Raw genomic sequence first — 21,720 nt, forward strand, 5'->3', positions numbered from 1 at the left:
TGACTTCTTTATTTTCCTCTGAAGAGGTGATTCAGGTGCTGATTCCTGTAAATGACAGTCCTTTCCAGGCCCTTTTCAAGATTAGCACATCCATACACTCTTAAAACTTGTGATTTGCTTCTTACGTTGAACTACTACTCCAGAAGAAACGCAGTACAGGTAGTCCTTGACTTACAACAGTTCATTAATACAGTCAGGAAATGGGATTTGAGCACACAACCAAGTCTTCACAGCTTGCAAAAGGCCAAAAGGGTTGGTATTCTGATATCTGGAAGGTGAGTATTTCAGAGGGCAAGGAGTGGTGGGATGCTGCCGGTTTGGACCAGTTCTAGTGAACCGGTAGCTCCGACAACCAACTGGTCCCACCCTGTCCTGTCCTATATTTCCGCGTTTTTTAAACTCGGCTGATTCACGTGGCACAATGGATTCCCGTGCCTCAGCTGTTTTACTTACCGGAGCTGCCCTAGAAGGTAAGCAGTAGTACTTGAAATTGTTGTATTTTGAGCTCTGCATGCACACGCGAAGCATGCGCTCTTAGAACCAGTTATTAAACTGGTTGCAGCCCACCACTGAGGGCAAGGACTAGGGCAGAGAAGACACATCTTCTGGTTCTGACATTCCTTAGCTGACAAGGCCTGCAGATGCCCAACCTGCCTGACTAAATTGAACAGGTAGAAAAAACTCTGAGAAGATGGTCCCTTAGGTAACCCAGCTTCAAGATAGGAAGGGCTCTAAAGATGATAACCAGCACCTTGAATCACACCTGAAAATATTGGCAACCAATGCAGCTCTCCAAGCATGCATTAACATGCTAAATACCCAATACCCTTTTTCTACTTGTGCAATTGCATTCAACACTCTGAAACTTTGGAATGCTTTTTAAGGACAGCCCCATGCAGAACACTTTGTAGTAATCCGGATAAGAGGTCACAAGGACACGAGCAAGGACTCTTTAAAGCAGTGGCCCCCAACCTTTTTTGAACCAGGGACCGGTTTCACGATTATTCTTCCACGGACTGGTACCCGAGTAACGCGAGACTCCACCACCATGGGGACGGCTCTTCGTTCAAAGTCGCCCCCCCTTCGATGAAACTAAGGCATGAGCACCCAAACGCCGCTTTCCAACTGGAAACCCGGAAGCACTTTCCAACCGAAAACCCGGAAGCGCCGTTGAAACAAGATGGCGGCGCCCAAGCTTTGCGGCCCGGTAAAAAATGATCCACGGATCGGTACCGGTCCGGGGACTGGTGATTGGGGACCCCTGCTTTAAAGGAATCTTGTCTTCAAAACATTCAGGTACAACAACAGAGGTACAAGGGTATTTATTCGGGGGGGGGGGGGGTTGGCCATTTCCAGTGGACTGTGGGCAGCATATAAAACTAGGAAAACATTTTAGAATCTGCATGATAATTATTGTAAACTAATACATACTTGCAGATTAAATATGGGACGTATAAGTTTTCTATAAAAGGATTGTAATAAACACTATGAAGTACTATGCACGCTCAAAACAACATTGAATTGGTAGGCTGGAATAATACCATTCTATGAATGTGTGGTTTTTATGATGTTTTTCCTTTGAAATGAATTTTAATGCAATTCATTCAAAGAAATAATATCAAAAAGCAAGTTACTGTACAAATATTGATTGCATCATTAGTATCTATAATGGTGATGACTAGATTCTATGGCATGTTTATCACAATGAATATTTGCCAAAGTACTTGCATTTTATAAAACATGCTATGGTATGTTGCATTTCAGTGTTAACTTTCTGATTATTTATACCATTTCTGCATGGCCCCCGCCCACCTGCCCCCACCCTTGTTTTTCCTGCCCTAAATAAGTCTAAATTCCCTTGTGTTTTAGCTCAAGTGATTCGTGCGGCAGAGCATATTGCCGTGCCTCAGCTGAGCTTATCAGCGCTGACACCGAGGGCGGTCTTTGAGTGCTGCGCTGCACCTCCACAAAGCACGCTCTCATAGAACCAATTGCAACACCAATTGGCCCTGCCCAACCTTCCCCGCCCATTCCACTCCACCCTGCCCTGCTCTATATATCTTGCCTTCGCCACATGGCCCAGCTAATCTCTGTGCCTCGCCTCCGTGCCTCGCCTCCTCTGCTCACCAAAGGTAAGCAATGCATGCCACCTGCTCGCTGTTCGCCTTGGCTGGGTCAGGGAATGCACCATTCCCTGGCTCCAGCCTTGCCCCAGGCCTCCGCTCGCATGCCTACCCCCCCTCTGGCTTCAAACTATGGCCCCATGGGCCAAAGTAATTTATTCAGCTTGTGCTAGGCCGAAGGGCTATGGGGGGGGGGGGTGACATGGGCGCAGGAGGGCCAAAGCAGTTTGGGAATGGACCGGACGGTTCTTACCTTTAAGAAGATCCATCTGGAAAGCACTGCAGCGGAGATCTTGCAGCCACTTCTCCCATCACTTGCCGCCAAGGCTTCACTCGTGGAGATGCTCCATGTGCTCTCCGGGTTGGCAGCTGCTTCTCTCTGCTGCTTCTCTTGCTGGGAGAGCAGACTGCAATTTAGCAGCTGTCAGCCGCCACTTTGAGTCCTCTAAGTCCCATTCGGAAAGCGCTGCAGCTGAGGGAAACAGCATTCAACATAGCTGCTGCTTCTCTGTGCTGTAGTGCCGGAAAGCAGAGATGGAGCAGAGCAGGCCCCGAAACACTGCTTTATTGAGCCTTGCCACACGGTGAAAGCTGTGCATGTGTGGAAATCGTGTACATGGGCATGCACTCTCACATTTTTGGCGAACTGGTGGTGGGTTTATTTGAAACCCACCACTGATTATTGGGGAAATGGAAGAAAGAGTAGACAGTAGATCACTTCCTTTGGGTGCTACCAAAGCTTGTGGTTTCTGTGTTGTGCAAATGGGAAGGTTATACAAATGTTATTGCTGCCATGCAAAGTATAGATCATGCATACTGGAGCCAGAAAAAAAAATAAGAGAAGACTTCTCTAAAATTAGCATTAGTTTTTAATTTCCTCATTGCTGTTTTGATGAAATGTCACTGCACATAATGGGCAGTGAACTGAGCTGGTAAAGTCAAGCATCTGTTCTCCCTTGTTTATATTCTTAGAACAGCAAGGAATGGTATGAATATTTTGGTGCACTATGTGCGTCAATGTTTCTTGAGGTGCTGCATGCACTGAAGATTGAAACATGAGGCAGCAGCTGCAAAAACCAAAGGAAGATGTTGATATACCTACACAGGGCAATTTCTGAACCAATGTGTTATTTTAATATTGGTAGTTACATATCAACTGATGCTGAGATATAAGAGATGGCAACATGGCAGAAATTCCAGTGTATTTAGAAGGCATCAAGTTGTGGAAGATTGTTTTACAGAATTATTTTTAGCTCAGCATGGCTGAAAATTCAGTGAATGCTAATAAAGAGGCAATTAAATGAATGAATTAGTATTCATTCATTATCATCCATTAAGTTAGTATTCAGTGTGAGTGCTTAGAAGAATGAAGGTATCACTGCTATTTATAACATTAATTGTAAAAAGGCATATTGATACCATTCTGAAGAACTTTTTGGACTATTGTTTTGTTCACTGGTCAAAAGCAGCTTTCCTAATGCCTATTTCTGAGAGTAGCAGTTTCAACAGCATTCATTTATGTTGGAAATTTGCTTTTTAATTTTTATTAGACTGTCGGCTTCTAGTGTACATTTTTAATGTAAGAGGTGGCATCCCAGGAAATGCATGACTATAGTTTTATCAGTAAGAAAAAAGAGGGAATGGGACAACAGTATGATACACCTATTTTTTTCTTTGGGTATAGGGACTAATTCTTACTAAACCTGTTCCAAAAGCAACTGCTATTCAGACTGGTCCAATGGCATAGGGTTAGAGAACTAGTATATTCAGATTAAATCAGAAGGGCTGTGTTCTGAAGATGCAGTCACATAATTCTTCATTGCCTCGTTATCTAGGGACCACAAGGAAGCACTAAGCATAGATAGAAAATAGGAGCTATGGTGGTGCAGTGGTTAGAATGCAGTACTGCAGGCTACTTCTGCTGACTGCCGTTTGGCAGTTCAATTCTCACTGGTTCAAGATTGATTCAGCCTTCCATCTTTCCAAGGTCAGTAAAATAAGGACCCAGATTGTTAGAGGCAACGTGCTGACTCTGTAAACTGCTTAGGAAGGGCTGTAAAGCACTGTGAAGTGATATATAAGTTTAAGTGCTATTGCTGTTGAGGGGAGGTCCTTGGTACTCTCTGAGCTTGGTTGTTTTCTTACAAATGTTTCATTACCCAAACTAGGTAACATCATCAGTGCTAGACTATTAGAAGAAAAGAAGAAAATTAAGGATTTACCCTTTTTATTCCTTTTGATCCCAATAATTGAAGATGCTTATTCATACTGAAAATATTCTAGAATTTGCAAGAAATTGTGTTTGTGCAATACAAGGGGGAGAGTCACAGGATTAGAGCAAAAATAAAGCATGAGGAGCTGCAAAGACATAGAAGCAGGGATAACCTTGGTTAAACTGCTTCCTATACTTTATATTTAAGATTTAGATTAAGGCAAAAACATTTGAAAACACTCTCACACTAATAGGAAAAAAATCACAATCTTCAGAATGCATCTCTTCAAAAACTTCAATATAATAAGCATCCGAAGAAAGGAGAGAACCTGTCATGCCCCAATCGGAATTTGATTCCGATGGGGAGTTGAGCAGCTGACAGGGAGTGGGAGTGTGGCTCCGTTGGCTGTGGAAGAAACTGGGGAAGGGCAAAGTCCAGCTGGGCAGAGCAGGAGAGAGGTAGAGCAAGGCAGAGGGAATTCGGAGGAAGATTCAGGCCAACCCCTCTTCATCCTAGGGCATGCAGGGAGGAATGGAGAAGGGAGCAACGATGATTCCCTTCATTAGCTGCAGTTGGAAACACAGTGTTTAAAAAGGGGAGTTGCACACAACCAACTGTTGAGAGCAAATTGTGAGTTATCTGGTATTGTCAAGGCTTATCTGGGGTTCTGACATCTTCCCAACTGTGTGTGTTTTATTGGCCTTTCAAGTCTGCAGTTCCTTATCCTTCCCTATCAAGTTAATTACCGCAGCGTGGTTTGTGTGGCTTTTTATTTACAGTTTGTATGTACCTTGTTTTTGGACTGAATTTCCTCCATTTAAAGACTGTTCTTGGGAGAATTTTTTTCTCCAGCCAAAGACATTGGGGGAAAGTTGGAGGTATTAAAGAGACTCTTCTTACTTATGTGACTGTGTTGCCTTTGTGCCACGCCCCGGGTCATCATAGAACCTAAATCTGAATATGAATCAATAAGATATTGCTAGACATCTGAAAAAGCAAACATGTTATGAAGAAAAGGAGAGGGGTGAGATGTTAAAAAATATAAAATTGGCCTAAACTGGGTCTTGATTTAATACCCTTGGACTGCTCTATGTTCATCTGGGACAAACATGATGCACTAGGAAAAAAAAGGGAAGTAGGAGAAATATGTAGACAAAATGGTTGATTGGAATCAAATAGGTCACCAAATGTCGTGGATGAACTTTAACTTATTTCTAAACATAAATTAAAATGGTGAGCATTTGCCAGCATCATCATGCACAACTTGATATCATATAACCAATTACAGATTTATTATCTGGAGACTTTTGTATGAAATAAGTTGAATGCTTTGCAGTACAGTTCACATCCTCTTATTATAGCAATGCCATGTACACTTACACATTTAAAGAGATTTGCTTCCAAACAAATATATATAAGCCTGCAGGCTCAATAAAACAGAGTCACTATAAGAGGATGGGATACATATATTCCACATGGGAATTTTTTTTATGTAGGAAATTTATATTGCCGCCTACTTGCACATGGCAGCTCAAGGTGGCTTACAAGAATATAAAATCATATAAACTAAATTAAAATAATAAAGAGAAAAATAATAAAATAATAAAGTTAAGGTGGAAATTATACAAGAAATTTATTTTTTTCTGTGAAGCAGCCGGGGGCTGTTTAACAGACCTCTTTCCCTCGGATCCTAATATCAGGATCGGCCCCTATCTTTTCATACTATTGTTTTTGAAATGATTAACTTCCATTGTGAACAAATTATTAAAACGCAGCTGGGACTTCAGAGAGGGCAACTTCCTTTTATAATAATTTTTTAAATATAATCATTCCATCTTCAATTAAACAGTGTGTTGTCTGGGTGTAAATATCTTTGTTGAATAATAATCAAAATTTGCAACATCATTCGTTACATTGATATTAATTCAACAATATTAAAATAGTAATATTCAACATAATAGTCATAATATTTACTTATCTCTTTTAACATATCTTCTTTATTTTGTCTCCCTGTTTCTAACTTCCATTTTTGTTATTTAACCATTGATAAGATAGATCATGTAATATTTAGTTTTCTTTCTCCTTAATTGCCAACATTAATCTATTCATTTCTGCACATTCTAATATTTTCCTAATCACATTCTCATCTGTAGGTATCTCTTCACTCTTCCAACTTTATGCAAATACAATTCTAGCGGCAGTTAATATATGAATCACTAAATATGCATTTGCCTTACTGTATTTTTCAGGTAGAACCCCCCAACAGAAATATTTCTGGCTTTAAATCATTATGCTGTTTTATCATTTTTTCCAACCACATATCTATTTTTGTGCAGTATTGTTTTGCTTTTGGGCAAGTCCATCACATATGGTAATATGACCCAGGTATCTGGTGGCATTTGCAGCATTTAACTGAGGGCAACTTCCCATTAGTAAAGTTCCCTTCTCATCGCGCCTCATGGTTTCTGATCGTTCAGTGTTCTTTTGGTCATGAACAGAAGGACAATTTTTAAAATGCCCCACCCAGAAGGTGGCCAGATTTTAAATTTTCTGCAAAAACAAACTGAATTCCTAAGAACAAGGAAATGGCCAAGACATTGACTTGATGCCATTTTTTATGCCTTCTGATTGGTCAGTGGAGAAAAGGCTGAGAAGTTCTCACTATTGATGTGACAGCGGCATTGAGGACATTTGTAGGGCTATTTGAAAAATGGATTCCCTCTTGCAATTTACTTGGCACATTCCTACTCTGACAATAATATTCATTTTCCCCCTTCGCTCCACCACTTTGTTCTTACTTCATCCTTGGTAAGCTTTAAGTAGCACCACTAGCTATAAAAGTAGTGTTTTCCTCTTATTCCAACAGCGTTCATAGTAGTCACAAAGTGTTTTCCACAGCACAGTGTGCAGAAAAGTATGTTGAACTTTTGTTCTTGTTTGCCAGTTTCTCAGTTCCTACATTTCTCAGTTCCAATCCTTTCCCCTAGAGAAAAATACCTGATTACTCAGCAGCTATTCAATTTCAGCTACCCACTTCTGCATTAAATAGCCTGTTTTATAAACATTGTAGTGTCTGTCTGAAACCTCTCTAGACTACTCTGGTACTGGCATCTTTCTGTATTTATTTCACTTCCTTTTTTAAAAAAAAAGATGGGAGATGTTCAAATTAGCCATGTGTCAACCATCCGATTAGGTTAGACAGCAAAATAAACTCCTGGGAGATGGTTTTTTACCAGGAGTATAAGATTCCAAGGGTAACAACATAGGGAAACTTTCACTTTTCCACCTGGACCTCCCATTGTCCCTTGTCCACCAATCTTTTACACTCTCTTTGTTTTGGGAATGATCTGTCTGCCTCGGACTTCCCCAGCTGGCAACCTTCAGATGTTGATTCTGTCTCAGACCTCCAGTCGGCACACTTGCATTCCAAATTTCCCTCCCAAACCTCCCTTATATTCCAATGCCTTCCCTCCCCCTCCCGTTACAGTTGTCTGGTTGCAAGTGAGGCTACATAGCGAGTCAACCATGAGAGAAATGACACCATGAGAGGAAAGTTGACAAACCAGGCCAAGATATTAGCTTTATGTGCTTTCAGTTTAACCATCCTTCCTTCCTTGCTAAATACAGCCGTTTACATTATTGTATTCTGAACTTAAACATCAATGATTTACTAGATGTGTTTATGATCTTAGCTCTAGGTAATTCACTTAATGTATGTTGGCAACAACAAAGCAAGTTGCTGCTGCTGCTGCTGTGCTGCCAAAAGGGAAAGAGACCTTGAGGCTTACTCTTCTGCACAGGTCGAATGCTACAGATTATCTGTTGTTTAAGATTATTATGTCTCTAAATCAGGACAATTGACACAGAAGTTGTAAGCATTGGGTGGAATGAGGAACAAGATCTGTTCTGATCTGTCAGTCAACACGCTTTTCCAGAAGATGACCTATTGAACATTTCCAGGAATAGCTGTGCCAAGGTTGTCAATTGCTTTCTTGGAAATACACTCAAGAAAAATGGCTTTAGGCCAACAGTGATGGAAAGAAATCCTGGACTGGATCGAAATGTGACAATAAAACAGCTGATACGTTGACATTTGCAATGGTGAAGGGATTAGTAATTTTCTTAAGAGTAGGATGTGTTTTTCAAATTCTTTTCATAGAAGGTGAAATTTTGCAGTGGCTGGAGGAGGAAAGCAAGAAACATTTTATTCTTAGTATTGTTACTGCCATCATGAATTTAGGAAAACAGTACCTTTGGCTATATGGAAAATATTGGACAGGGTTTCATCATCAATGATTAAGTTTTATTATGCTGTTGTAGTCAGCTTGTGATTTTTATTTTTTTAAATGTTTTTCCTATTGAATCAGCTTAATAACCTGCCACATTTTTTGCCTTTATTCTTAATTATTCTGAAAGCAATATTTTTAATTGCTAAATCTATTATTTCTGTTATTAATATAAATTGCCTTAACCTCCCAGATGAAAAGGCAATTTGTGTGTGTGTGTGTGTGTGTGTGTATGTTTGTGTGAATATAACTTGCTTTGCAACAATTATTGAGGCAAGTTAGAGCAGAGGTTCCTAACCCACAGGCTGCAGCCTACTACCGGGCCTTGAGCCTTTCGGAACTGGACTGCAGAAGTGGCAAATGAGTGCATTCACGCAAATGGAGCTATGTACATGCACGTGTTTGCCTATTGCTTGTGCATCCCCTCTGCTGGTCTGCAAAGTCAGAAAGATTGAGGAACTCTGAGTTAGAGGAAAACATTAAAAATACAAAAAACATTTTGATAGCTGACACAAAGTCCGTGATGAAATATATTCAGCGTTAATTAGCGGCGTGAGAAAAGCAAAATATACCCAATTTATATTATTTTCCTTTTAAAAATCTTGGATATATTCAAATTATTGTTTTATGCTGATTAGCTTTTGTTGTATACTTTTGCTTTTACCTTGCATTAGAGGTTCATATTATTTTTTATGAAAGCAAAAAATAAAGGAGAAAGGAGGACAACAAAAACAGGCAAATTATTACATACTGTCAAATAAAAAATACAGAGTAATATAACCACCTTAATCAGAACTTCAAATATACTGGACTACTACAAGTCACATCATTCACTGCTAGTAAACTTAATACATCTAGAAAGCACTTTGCTAGGGACACTTGCACAATCAGACATCAAATTATATACCAAAGCAGGATAAATGTTAAAATTACCAATAATAATTCATATTTATATGAATTATTTATATGAATCCTTCACTTCCTAAACTGGGGGGAAAGTTAAAAAGTGACAAGAAAATAAATTAATTTCTAATTTCTTCAATACAGATAAAAATATATTCAAGTACCTATTTCTTGAAATTAAAACAAAACCACAAAAACATCATATAAAAATATATAATCAAAATAACATTAAAATTATACAACAAAATAATATTTTTTTTAACCCATTTTATTCCCCTTCCCCCAATTTTTTCCTTTTGGTTATTCTGTATTTTATCTCTCTTGGAAACATAACTTTGTTGATTATTTTTTTTAAATGAATCCATCATTACCTGTAGTCTTCGGTGTATGTGTCTGTGTGCCATCTTTTGTTTGTTTTTGAAGTAATGCATTTGTCAAGTGTATGCCATATTTTTTATTTCACCCTGCGCAACTGTGTACCTATGCTGTGAACTAACACTTGTCCTCAATTCCTCTGGATACTTCACTGTGAGCAGGGCAGCCCCCAAGATTTGGAACTGCATCTAAAGTATGTGCTTTTGCAATATGAATAGCATAATGTGAGGTCCTTTGGAGAACCGGGGCTTGAAAATGAACTTTTAGAAGAATTTCTGCAACATAACTGAAGTCCTCCCTAAAGAAAATAATATTGCTTTTTCTTCAGTCCTGCTCTGAATCCAGGAAAGCCCCAAAAGAAGGACCATAGCACACTTTTCCTTTTGGAATGATTGTGACCATCCTAGATTCTCACTGCAGATCTTCAGAAAAGTTTTAAATAATGGCTGCTATAATTTATCATATAACTTTAGTTGGCCTCTGTATACATTTGCTTCCGAACAACAGTACTCAAGAAGAAGGTTAAGTAGGATAAATTAGAACTTCGCTTGGAGAAAGTGAACATGAAATAAGAAAAATGATTTTTCTGATGGCTTCTTCTCATAGGCAGTGGACTGCAAACTTACCAGTCCTTGTAAAATTCAGTGAAGAACTGTTTCAGAAAAGCCATAATTGAGAATCCAGTGTGTTACTGTGGCATTTTCCTTATTATATTTCTTAATAGTAATTATTCTACAATAGGACAAGATGATAAGAGACAGAGAAAATGAACGGTTTGGCATTCTTGGGAAAAGAGAATTAAAAGCAGGATTAAAGTTTACCAAATGTTTAGTTGAAAGAGCTTTGAAATTCCTTCTCTAATACATTAAAACCAATTAAATTGTTTCAAACTACCAACCTGAATAATTTGTTCTTTTGAAAAATTAGCACAACCTATTATAGTTGAGGACTGGAAAGCAGGACAAGAATAGTGGAATAGTCAAGGTGTTGACATATTTTGTATCCTAATGAAATCTGGAAAGTGGCAGTGGCATTTTTATATATTGTAGTTTCTAAACCTATGTTCCGTTATCTGGTGCATGTAAAGAATTTCCAGTCAGGATGCCTATTTTATTTATTATTAATTTATTGTAGATTTTATTCTCTATTTTCAGATACTTTGCCTCCCAAAGCAACTCACATCAATTACAAAAGTGAGACAGACTCTGACTCCATGTTCATGTTGCTAAAAAGAGAAGACATTCAAGAGATGGAGGATGCCATGTTGCTTCCCAATTATCTTGGATTCCAGATTGATAGAGAATGTCAAGGTTCTCTCCTTAAATCTTTTACTTGCTGTCCAGGTCACCTGGGATTTCTGGAAATGTAATCTAATCTACATTGGAATTCTGATGTCACTTCAGTTGTAACCATGCTGAGAATATCATGCATCAATGTAAACTTTCAAAAAAACTAAGCATCTATTTTCAGATAGCGGTTATTTCTGAAAATATCTCAGATTCAACCAGCTGGGCTTTTGGTAAGACCCTTGCAGAAATTTGTAAAAAGGTAATTCTTGGCAGTGGTATAGAAATGGTTGCCACTGTCTTTTTTCAGTTAAAAAATCTTCCAAGTCTGGCCTGCAGCCCAGAGATTTGTCACTTCATAGTTGTCACTTCAGGTTACTAGTCTGCTCCAATCCTGATTAGCTTTTAAAGATATAGGTACTGCCACCTTCTGTCAGCAGTATAAATATTCAAGTGGAATGCCATGCAATATTGTGTTTACCAAAAAGGAAAATCTCTTTTAAAAGAAGTTGCTACTCTAGGGAAGATTAGCCAGAAAACATTTTCCAAGAATTACTATATTGTAAACACAAGCTTACAATTGTAAGTTGACCCTATTATCTGAAGGTAAATAATCAGGGGGGAAAAGTCTTTCTTTTACGTAAATATGATAGTGATTTGTGATCCTACAACATTTGCAAAGTATCATGAAATAGAATTTGACAACTGATTGGTTAACATAGAGTTATGTTATACTTTACTTTGTGATGATTTTCTATTTTTTGCTATGTTATTTATGTTTATCCAGCTTTCTCCCAATAGGCTGCAAGACACACATCTAACACAAGAAGGCAGGGCAATGCTATTAGAGCTTACAAACTAAAAAATTCACACAAGGGAAAAAATCTGTGTTATCATTATAGTATTGTACTTGAACTTTGGAAATCCAGTGTAATAATACATATTATTAATAATATTACATTACTATTATTAAATTAAATCATTGGATTAAAATTTTATTTATTAGTTGCATTTTTATTCCATCTTTCATTAGTTATATTTCTATTTTCTGCAAGAACTCAAGGAAATGTACAAAGCCAATTTTCTTTCTCTACAACTTTGTCTCTTGATTAAGAATTCTGGACTATTATTACTATGATTTGTTGGACAGTCAGCCAAATATTTACACTGGATTTGACAATTTTTTTATCCAACTATCAGCTCCTTCCCAAGAAACTTGGATAGACAGATGTAGTTTAATGGTGTTAAAGATATTGTCCACAGAATGTAAGCTATTACAAGCAAAACTGCCTTTTTGCAATTGACTAATGGGGATTGCATCAATGCCAATAGTCTTCAAATGATGTTCCAGATGTTTTGGGCCTGCATCCAAGGCACCTAGAACTATTGGTACTATCTTTGTTCTATTTTTATTTGCATGTCTTTGTATTTTGTGATTTTCTCCAGCTCTTTCTCTTCTCTTCTACTGTCTCCCAAGTTCTATCCAGATTTTTTTTTTCTTTCTTATTGATAATTGTTAAGTCTACCATGTTATGTGACAGGTGTTTTGAATTCCCAGAACACTTTAGATTTTCTATTTATCTATTTTCTGGTCCCACCAGTTCTTGCTTGCAAGCAAATATTATTATTATTATTATTATTATTATTATTATTATTATTATTATTATTATTATTATTATTATTATTATTATTATTATTGTTCATCGTACAGTTAGTCAAATGTTTAGGCTGGATTTGGCATTTTTATCCACCTGTTGAATTATTCTCAAGGACCTATATATCATTATTATTAGCTAAAAGGTTTTGTGGGTGAAAAACTTTAAAAATTCTTGAACTGGAATATCATTTTTCTCTCACTTGCAACTTTCTTTTTAATAAGCTTATGGCACTCAATAAGCATTTCTGAGAATGTGTAAAAACAAAAATATAGACACATGCTTCCTATAGGACCAGCGAAAACCATCTTATATGGCAAATAAATTTGTCCTTACTGTCACTCAGGGAATATGCTGGTTACCTGAATGAATTTTATCCCTCAATGAGAAGATCTAGTCTACCACAATAGAGAACAAATTTGCTTCAGGAGTAAGGGATGAGTAGACATTATACATTATGTTATTCTTTCTCCACTGCTCCACTTGGCTGCTACCTTCTCCAGATCCACTCCAGCATTCATTACAGGAGTAGCTGTTTCCTTCTGACCAATGATGGGATCAGCCCTGTGATTTTTTAAAAAAAGTTTCATCATTCCCTTTAAACATAGGCCCAATGGATTGTGTGATCCTTAACACAAGATAGTTTTTCATAGCACATCATGGTATACATCGGTGTGCAAAAATTTCACATATGCCCTTTTAAGCAGGTGGTAATGGCTTATGTCTGATCAGTACTTGAATGAGAAATCACTAAGCTTCAAAACAGACTACAACAAGCTGCCCAGGGTCCCATGGCAGTGGGTGGCATACAAATTTAATTAATTAATTAAATACAGTAAATAAATAAAATGATCTCAGAAAGTAGCAAAGGCAAGTCTTTTTTTTACTGTTCTTTCTCCTTCCCTCCCTCCCTCTTTCCATTGTCATCAGGACCCTAGCTGTTAAGATCCACTTCAGAGATCCTTAATTTTAAGTAAGCAATCAAGCTTACAGTATTATTGTTATTTATTATTATATTCAAGTTTTGAATACTTCAAACCAATTATATTGGCCTCTGATAGCCTGATTATATAAATAATACTGGAACATGCAAATAATTTGACATTCAAATATAGGCAGTCCTCATTTAGTGACCATCATTTGGATGAACCATTGGGGTGCTAAGAGGAACTGATCTGTGCTTATAACTTACTTCAACTTTTCTTGGCTATGTCATGAATGTTGTAAATATGAGGATTGATCAAAATATGACTTCTTCATCACTACTGCAACTGTGAAAGGTCACTTAACAAGGCATTCGCTAAATGAAGATTACCTGTAGTATTTGGCCATCAAAAGAAGGACATATGTTTCTTAGCAGTTCCAGGTAGTTATGATGTACCAGAGGCTATTATGGTGAGCCAATATGGCCTTTTAAAAATTGAATTAAGATTATGTTTTACTGAAACTTATTCAAGTTTTGCATTAGAACATTCCTACACCACAGGGCAATATTAATCGTGTTATTAAAGAACCTTTAATTCTGCACAAAGCCAACCCACAACAGAATGAGCTGTATTTTTGTAGCAGTGGTTTCCTAGCACCTTCTATTATTAGAAAAGTCCTTAGGATAAACAGATGTAGTTTTAATTTTTTCCTGTATTGTTATTTGACTACATGCCTTCTGTTATGATTTCATGAGCAAGAAATTAATAAAACACTTAACTTTAATACTCTGAATTAAGTAGCATATAAATTCACATGCTCTGGGGTGGTACAAGATTATGAAATGTTACTCATATGGCATCACAGTTCTGGGTGATGAAACATTTCAGTGATGCCAGTACTTACTCAAGAGTTCCACTACCTTGGAAGATCTTTGTGTGCTTGCAGGGAAGACTTGCAATGTCACAGACATGTTTATGCTGTGATACTTCATGGTACAATTGTCTATCTATGCCATAATATCTTGTATCCCAAAACTACATTTTCTAGGCATTAGAAGTTACAGTGACTCCACGCACATCATGACGTCTTTGTACAAGTGACACCTAGGCACAAATTTCATGTTTTTCATCATTTGCAAATAATTTCAGGTTGTTTTATTAAAATAATGTTTCTCACTGTTTGAATGACTGTTAGGCAAAAGAAAAACAAATCATTGTTAAATAATTCATACTTCAATATTATTAAGAAGATGAATCAAAATTAAGCCTTTAGTCTAGTTTATTTGAAACCAAGTTAAGCACAGACCAACCAGAGCAAAAATTAAGCAACCAGACACAGAAAGCCTAAGAAAATAACCATCCAAGAAAAAGTCCTGGGAACCTATGAATTAGCAGTGTCCCTTCCCTTGCCCAGAAGCTCTTTTCTTTTATTAATAATTGTAACACAATCCATTTCTTGCTGTCTTATTGCTGAAATCTCTGGAGACCATTATAACCGGATTATAATAATTGTTTTATCTTAAATCTAACAGTTGAAATGTAGGCAGGTCTTAAAGTTCTCTGAATATGTATTTCTACATATACATTTTATTATATCCAATACAAGTCATTATTGGAACAGAACTAATAATTTTAATAACAGTGGCATATATTGTTTGTAATAAGTTCTTACTGGAAGGAATTCTTATCTAGCCCTGCATCCAGTAATTCTAGTTTCTGTGGAATGCTATTTTATTTACTTTGCATCTGCCTCTCAGTAGTCCAAAGTAATAAAAAAATAGGTTAATCAATTACGCTATCAGTTACTACCTTCAGTTCAGGCTACTCGAAACTCCTTGTTCAATATTTATGTGTTAGCAAAAATTTTAAAAATCTTCACATTAATTCTGAAGAACTGAAAATAATGGCGACATGGAAGTAATTTGTGGGCTCATCCCCATATTCTTCTAATTATAAAAAGAAGAGGTTTACCTGTTTCTACTTTATAGGTCATGTCCTCATGATGTCACCTTCATCCCATCCTTAGTTTACTACAGAGAAAATGCATTTCAATTTTGGATTAGTGTTTTCCTTCTTCTCGTGGTCCACGTTTTGCATATGAATCAAGTCCAAGATCTCTAAAACTGTCTTTGTGATGCCTCTGTTGTCCATCTGTGGGCATGCTCTCTCCCTCAATTCAGATTTTCATTCAATTTGAATTATTGATTTGAGTTCAATTTGTAATTCAGTTCAAATTAATGTTTCAATTTTATTTAGATTTGTGGTTTGAGTGGCTGATTTAGACAGGCAATTTTATTTGATAAAACTATTTCTGGGACTATTCAAAAGCAAGACCTCCTCTGAGCTTCCTTCCACTCCACTCTCTGTGTCCGTAGATTGAGTGGGGGAGGCATCTTTTCCTCATCAGAGGGGATCTATTGCAGTGGTGGGATTCAAATATTTTTACTACCGGTTCTGTGGGCGTGGCTTGGTTGGCGTGGCAGGGGAAGGATACTGCAAAATCTCCATTCCCTCTCCACTCCCAAGGGAAGGTTACCACCGGTTCTCTGAACTACTCAAAATTTCCACTACCGGTTCTCTAGAACTGGTCAGAACCTGCTGAATACCACCTCTGATCTATTGTCTGTCATCACCACTGCCTGTCTGTAACCGATCCTCCCGTGTGTTCATGAAGGCAGGCAGCTCCCTGTCCAGTTGACCACTTCCCCCAATGCTGCAGGTGCCTGGGGCAGCATCATCCTCAGCTCCTGGATTCTCCAGATGTTCCAGGGGAGTTGTGCCATCCCATAGGATGGTTCTGGTTCCTCCAAACCAGGATCCGATGGGGCCATGACAAATTGTCTGTAAACATGATCAATAACTCATGAAGGAAATAAATCCTGCAGTTCTTTAATCTTTTGATATACTGATTTACTTATATTGTCTTGGCATTGCAAGATTTTTAGTCCTATAATTTTAGGTTTCCTTTAGTATTCACTTATTCATGACAACCTGAGGCAGCTTCAGCTCTTAGCTGCTCGCTGTTTAATACATACTGATCCTAAGCTGTATAGTACGACATGGGAAAAGAGCCAACCCACTTATCAAAAAGGTTTGATTAGGGAATATTGTATTCTTTCCCCTAAATCTAATAAGTATAGTATGTCTGTGTCGTAAGGATCAAGTCATGTGAGCCACCACAAAGTGGCTGCTTTTGCATGTGCACCACTTCCATTTGATTTGGGTGTGGTGTACAGAATTGGCACTTTCTGCTTGTGGTGAATGAATCACTTTATTTGCTTACCACAAGCTGGGAAAATGTAAAACAACAAAACAAAACAACCATAGAGATTGGCTTGAAGGTAATACCTAAATAGTTTTGTAAGATATAAGAAATTCAGAGAGGATCTTGTTCAGATGTATCAGAATGCTTATAAGGGGTCTTTCAGGCAAGTCACAGCCTTATATTCTTGCAAGACAAGCTCCCCCTCTTGATCATATGGCATCATGATCAGGGGCTTGCAGCTAAAAGCAATTATAGTACATATTATTGATTTACTTAGGGACTACAGGGTTGTAAAAAGGGAGTTTATTATTGATTTACTTATGAATGTATAAACTACTTCAGCCAACAACTCTAAAAGAAGTTCAGCAGCAACTGCGGGAACCAGTGTAACAATAAATAATCAAGTAACCTATAAAGTAAAAACTTTTTTTTTACATTTATATCTCACCTCTTTTACAGAGTCTTAAGAGAGTATACTAGTTAGTTAGTTATATTTCGTCTTTATTATTATTATTATTATTTTTATAAGCAACTCTGGGCAACAAAAATCTTTCCTCCTCCTAATTTTCCCACAACTATCCTGTGAGGTCCCCCCAGACAACTTCTGTGGCTGTGGGTAGACCAGAAGTTGGGTCTCTACTGCTAATCCAACCACTTCCTCACAATTGTTCTCCATTCTCTTCCTGAAGTCAAGAAATATCAAATTACAAAGACCTCTCAGAGGAAGTATGAAAAACAAGGGGAAGAACCAGCAACATAGCCATCTTTATTTTTGTGAAAAGGAGGAAGAAGCACAGAGTTACAGGCCTTTTAAGCCAACGTTGCTTGATTTACAGTTCCTTCTACTCAGCTAGTGTTCAGATAGGCAAGAACTGATTGGGTTGTTCTTCACAAATTTTATAGGCTGGCAAGCTTGCAAACAGGCTTTATTTGTAAATGTCCAAATACAGCTGAAAACAGTCAAAACAATCTGATTTCTACCCACCCACTGTCTAAACCAGGGACAATCTGTATGTGAATCGATTATTGCTTTCATAAGAAAGAAAAAAGAATTCCAGATATTCCAGATTTCTAAGTAATTTATATGCATCACAAAAGTCCCTTTACACAGGTGATCAGAATGAATTCTCTCTACCAAGAACACCTAAGAATGTTCTTCTGCTTGAAAAAGTATGTACGTATGTATGTATTAATGATGCATGCTTGCTGAAAGATCTACAGCTTCTTTTTAAAGCAGCAACAACACCTTTCAATAATTGTAAGATCTAGAGATATTTCTTACATAATGATAATGACATATTTCTATAATTTCCAAGTCTCCATAAACTGCACCAAAGATTTCCAAGGATATTTGTGCGTAAATAAATGTGTACGTATTCCAAAAATGAAGGCTAAAACATATGAAGACAGGTTGCAAGAATTGGGTCTGCCTAATCCAGGGGTGTCCAACTTCATTGAAGGCCACATCAGGGTTGTGTTTGACCTGGGTTGTGTTTGACCTGGGGGCATGGCCAGAGTGTGGCCAGCTCAATGTCACTCGTGTGATCAAATGCCACTTTTGCTAGTAGTTTGTTTTGCTAGCACTTTGCCCTCTTGGGCTCCATTTTTGGCTGTGACAGCCTCCTGCAGTCTTCTGCCAGCAAAAACACAGCTCAGGAGGTCTGTGCTCGATTTTCACTGGCAGAGGCACTGCGGGCTGTTTCCAGGATAGACCCACAGGCTGGATTCAGCCCACGGACCTTGAGTTTGACACCTCTGATCTAGTTTAATGAACAGAAGGATTAGAGATGACACGATAGAAATCTTTCAATATCTAACGGAGGTCAACCTATTCCTGAAGTGAGGTCAAGAACTAACAAATGGAAACTTATCAGGGAGAGATCCAGCCAGAACTAAGAAGACATTACCTGACAGTGAGAACAATTAATCAGTGGAATGGTTTGCCTCCAGAAGTTGTGGGTGTTTCATTACTAGAAGTTTTAAAGAAGAGATTGGACACCCATTTTTCTGAAATGATATAAAGGGGGCTAGACTGGAAGGCCTCCAAGGACACTTCCAATTCTGTTATTCTGTTACTTCAAAACTTCCAAATATGTTGTTCTGCTTACGAACTAGTTTTTCTTTCTAATATGTATTATTGGCGCCATCCTGTGGTTAAACCACCTCCATAAAGCTTGAAAAAAGATTTTAGCTCATGGTGCTTTCTCAAAGGAGCCAGCAGGATATCAGAACTTGAGGGAGTCTTTCCTTTTTAATTACCGGTAATATGCCCAAACTTGATGGTAATATGCTTCAGCCACAATTTTTATCCATGATTTAATCTCAATTAACTCATTAAAATCACAGCATTCAGATTCAGTTAACAACATAGAGGACCAAAATAATCATTGTGCTATTGTACTATTTTAAACAGTACACTATTTTGACTCCAGTATAGTCCTGTTGTAGACATGAGGTTTTGACTCTTGTAACAACTACATTACCTATCAATCTGCAAATGATCTGTTTCTCAGTCTCTCCTTGAATTGTGGCACTATCTGGGGCCGCATCAAACTGCTCAGAATGCCTGTTGTTGTTGTTAGTTGCGAAGTCGTGTCCGACCCATCATGACTTCATGGACAACGTTCCTCCAGACTTTCCTGTCCTCTATCATCTTCTGGGGTCCATTTAAGCTCTTGCTGACTGCTTCAATGACTCCATCCTCATTCTCTGTCATTCCCTTCTTCTGTTGCCCTCAATCTTTCCCAGCAATAGGCTCTTCTCCAATGAATCCTTCCTTCTCATTAGGTGGCCAAAGTATTTGAGTTTCATCTTCAGGATCTGGCCTTCTAAAGAGCAATCAGGGTTGATCTCCTCTAGGACTGATCAGTTTGATCGCTTTGCAGTCCAAGGGACTCACAAGAGTCTTCTCAAGCACCATAGTTCAAAGGCCTCAATTCTTTAGCGCTCAGCCTTTCTTATGGTCCAACTTTCACAGCCATACATTGCAGTTGGGAAAACCATAGCCTTGACTATACACACTTTTGTTGATAGGGTGATGTCTCTGCTTTTTAGTATGCTGTCTAGATTTGCCATAGCTTTCCTCCCCAGGAGCCAGCATCTTTTAATTTCTTGGCTGCAGTCCCCATCTGCGGTGATCCCAGGAAAATAAAATTTGTCACTACCTCCATTTCTTCCCCATCTATTTGCCAGGAATTGAAAGGGCCGGATGCCATGATCTTAGTTTTCTTAATGTTTAGTTTCAAGCCAACTTTTGCACTCTCCTTCTTTACCCACATTAAGAGGCTCTTTAGTTCCTCTTCACTTTCTGCCATTAGAGTGGTATCATCTGCATATCTGAGGTTGTTGATATTTTTCCTGGCAATCTTAATTCCAACTTTTGATTCATCTAGTCCTGCCTTTCTCATAATGTGCTCTGCATATAAGTTAAATAGGCAGGACGACAGTATATAGCCTTGCTAAACTCCTTTGTCAATTTTGAACCAATCAATGGTTCCATGTCCAGTTCTCACTGTTGCTTCTTGACCCACATATAGGTTTCTCAAGAGACAAATAACACAAACAGAATGTCTAAGTATGTGCAAAAGTGAACATTTTATCGAGGTGCTTTTGTAAAATATTGATATTATCTGAAATGACATTGTCATTTAATTTATAATACTTTGACATGGAAGAGATGATTGGAATATGTACATTCTCTTATTTATAAAATAAAGCCACACTGCCATTTTGTAATATGTTGAGAGTTCCTGATAGCTATTGTTTTCTTTAAATTCATGAAGCAGAAACATAATGTGTGCTTGATATTATATTTGTGTAATGAGTTTTGAATCTGTTTATGATGCCTAGCAGTGGAATATCACTGAGGCAATACTAAGCACTTTATGATCTTGTTTCTCCTCCAGCATTTCCAAACATCAACTGCAAGATATATCAGTATTGCAGCTTTCAGAATTTCAAAATAAATTGCCATGCTGAAAATTTTAATGCATGAAGATGGAGTATTGTGCTTCATGTAATAACATATTTGTTTTTTCTTTGCTACAGCCACAGAAATACAAAGTTAGCTTTGTGTGTTTTCTCTTTTGTTTTTCATTAGCAGCTTTGCTCTGAATGATCTCTGCAGAAAACATCTCATGATACAGATAGGACTAATTTTCTCCTGCACTTGCTGTTGTTTCCTGAGAAATTCACCTGATTGATCTGGAAATCAGATCCCTTTCCTACTTTATCTGTTCTTTTGCTTATTACTTTTTAATAATACAAGAATTCCTCAACTTATGACAGCAATGGAGTCTGCCAATTATGGGCATAAGTCATGACTGTTGTAAAATGTGACCAATCGGATTTCATGATATTTTTTTTTGGCAAATGCGGTGGTTTTTAAACAAACACCAAGGTCATTAAGTGTTATTGTTTGCTATAGGCCAGTTTTGCCCAAAACTGGTACTAACACTAGTTTTCAACCAAAAATTTAAATCACAATCATGCGACCATGGAATGATGCACACTGATGTAAATGCGGGCTTGTTGTTAGGTGTCCAAAATGCAAACATGTGACTCTATCAGTTAACAACTGACATATTGATGATCAGGGGAATATATAGAAAAATTAAATTGTGATGCTTCTTTCTGTCTTAATTCTTTGTTGTTGTTGTTAGCCTAAATGCTAAAATTTAGTGAGGATA

General features: G+C 37.7%; 2 long non-coding RNA genes across 4 annotated transcripts in view; one reads left to right on the plus strand and one right to left on the minus strand.

The window, feature by feature from the left end:
- Positions 1–10,032, minus strand: part of LOC113431514 (uncharacterized) — a 45,251-nt gene extending 35,219 nt beyond the window's left edge. Inside the window, exon 1 of the long non-coding RNA XR_015750080.1 lies at positions 9,897–10,032. This is a non-coding gene — a long non-coding RNA (uncharacterized LOC113431514). The remainder of the gene's footprint in view (positions 1–9,896) is intronic.
- Positions 1,308–21,661, plus strand: LOC148130201 (uncharacterized). 3 transcript variants are annotated; one of them, XR_015750082.1, is made up of 3 exons: positions 1,325–4,966; positions 11,055–11,419; positions 21,132–21,661. It is a non-coding gene; the product is annotated as an uncharacterized LOC148130201 (long non-coding RNA). The 3 variants fall into 3 exon arrangements; XR_015750081.1 differs by lacking the exon at positions 21,132–21,661 and having other exon boundaries at positions 1,308–4,966; positions 11,055–12,184; XR_015750083.1 differs by lacking the exon at positions 21,132–21,661 and having other exon boundaries at positions 1,308–4,110; positions 11,055–12,184.
- The last annotated feature ends 59 nt before the right edge of the window (positions 21,662–21,720 follow it).

This window comes from Notechis scutatus, chromosome 6 (genome assembly GCF_049901735.1).
Source record: "Notechis scutatus isolate UNSWTSFEM ecotype Mainland chromosome 6, rNotScu1.2, whole genome shotgun sequence".
Lineage (NCBI taxonomy): Eukaryota > Metazoa > Chordata > Lepidosauria > Squamata > Elapidae > Notechis > Notechis scutatus.